The sequence below is a fragment of the Apaloderma vittatum genome, unplaced genomic scaffold, assembly GCF_000703405.1.
Source record: "Apaloderma vittatum isolate BGI_N311 unplaced genomic scaffold, ASM70340v1 scaffold27200, whole genome shotgun sequence".
Taxonomy (NCBI): Eukaryota; Metazoa; Chordata; class Aves; order Trogoniformes; family Trogonidae; genus Apaloderma; species Apaloderma vittatum.
In genome coordinates this window covers 32565-34828 of record NW_009693329.1, presented here as the reverse complement: position 1 = coordinate 34828, position 2264 = coordinate 32565, and positions in this window count along the sequence as shown.

The following is a 2264-nucleotide window of genomic DNA, read 5'->3' as shown; positions in this document are numbered from 1 at the left end:
TGGGAATGGACGTGGCCTCCCCAGTTCCACAGCCTGGGATGGCAGAGCTGGGCGCCTCCAGCAAACCCAGCCCTGTGCAGCCTCCGCTGACCCCCACGGGGCTGGGCAGGCTGGGGTCCCTGCACCCTGGCCATCCTGCTGTCTCCCTGCTCACATTGCAAGAGTGCCAAAGCAGCGTTGTGTCGGTTCCTTCCTTCGGAGCATCCCCGGGTGAGCGCTGGTGTTTGCAGGCCAGCTGACAAACCAGTGAGAGGAGATGGGTTTGTCCCAGGTCTTGGGAGCCCTGGCTGCGTGCCCACGGGTGTCTGCTTGCCCAGAGGGGCCCTGGCTGGCTCTGACAGCACCTGACCTGCCCGCAGAGATGCCCAGGAGCGCAATGTGGCGATGCCCAAGTGACTGGATGTACAGGGACTGATTCTGCCGTGCTTCGGTGGGACTGTGCCCCAGCACAGACAAGCTGCCCTGGACCTTGTGCTGCCCCAGGGGTCTGTCCAGGCTCCCACTCGCTCGGAGACATTCCCTGGGTGCCGCGGGCTGGGACTCCGTGTTGGCCCTGGGCTGCGTGGAGCTGCTGCGGAGCTGCTGTGGTCAGTGCCGGCGGGGCTGTGCCTGTGGGCTCCAGAGCGAGGCGAGGGCTCAGCTCTGCACAAAGAGCTGTACCAGAGCCCTGGTGTTCTCAGTGCCCAAACACCTTCCCAATCTACGTTTCTAAATATATACTGCACTCAAGGGATTATGCATTTGTTTAAATGCATAATAAATGCATTTAAATGCGTAAGACTGTATCAAAATGCATACCAGAGCTTGCCAGTTAGGCCTCGAGTCCCAAGCCTCACTAAGAAGCTTCTCCTGGCACATTAGCTCGCCTCTCTGCTTTCAGAAGGAGCAATTACTGGTTTTATCATGGCAGCGCAGTCAGTGGAAGTAAACCCCGGGTATCCCAGCTGTCTAGTTCAAGTTCAGCGCTGGACTGGCTCACCTCTCACCAAAGCACAGGCGGCTGCTGGGGTGGGCCGTGGTTTTCCTGCTCCAGCAAGAGCTACTGGGCTGAGCTCCCCTCCTGCCCGTGCCTGGGAGAGAGGCTAGGCACCGGGCAGGATGCCCTCCTGGGACTTGGCCTCAGCTTTTCATACAGCTCTTGTTGTCTGGAGATGCTCACGTTTGCCACCAAAGGTGTGAACGTGGTGCGCTACAGTTGTAGGACCAGTGCAGAAGGGTGGGCTGGGTGTGGGGGGACAGAGTGGGGGAAACGTGGCAGAGCAAGGTGGTGAGGGGCAGCCAGACCTCCCTCCTGTAGGGCACTGCCATTTGCGGCGGGGTTCTGCCCTGAGCCCGGGAGCCGTGGGGTGGTGTGCTTGGAGGGACGGGCTCGGCAGGCACCCCGTCAGAGGGACGGGGTGCTGGTGAGGTGGGAGCGCGTGGGGAAGTGGAGCACCCCAGCCACCCCAAGGTGCCTGGGGGGCAGTTCCTCCCGCCCACCTGCAGGGACACATGGGGCTGTTTCAGACAGTGGAGAGCTAATGGCTTTCCGTTGCTGATCAATATTGCCTGTGCTTTCAGATGTGGTAACAGGTTCAGCTTTATGGAGCAATCTTTTGAATATTCTCTGAGCAAGCAGCCGGTCCAGAAAATCGTTCTAATAGCTTTGCTATTAACGGGCCTGCAGAACTTGAGCCAAATAGCAAAGGCTTGTCTAAGTGCTATTGAAGCATTTTGGGCCAGGCGTAGTCCATGCATTAGGGAAGATTTGTACTCCTTTGACCAGACATCACTGAGTGTTGTCTATTTATACACATCTAAATATATCCTCTGCAGTCTTCAGACTTTTCTAGCTAGTAGTAAAATTACTTTTCAGTATCATGCTATTAAAATGTGCTTGCTGACACTATTTGATGAGTTTTGTGCTAAGAGAGGAGTGCAGGTATTTGTTTCAAATCAAAGCTGTTCTTGAGGTAGTTACCTAAAATGCTTTGGCAATAAAAGCATGCTGGCCATGCAGATGCACAGTGGAAAGAAACGTGGCTGAACAGAAACACGGGGACTTGCTCAAGCCTGGAAAGCCAAATCCAAATCAGTATAAGGTTTTGTTGCTTAAGAGTGAACCATTCTTCCTAGAAATATGTATCAAATAATCGTGTACTTTGCAATGAAATAGAAACATTTGTTTCTAATTAGTCAGATATACCTTCTGGCACCCTGAAGTTGGAGGCACCGTTTTGAAAACAAAATGACAAATCTTGAAGGAGAGGTGACTTCTCCTTCTC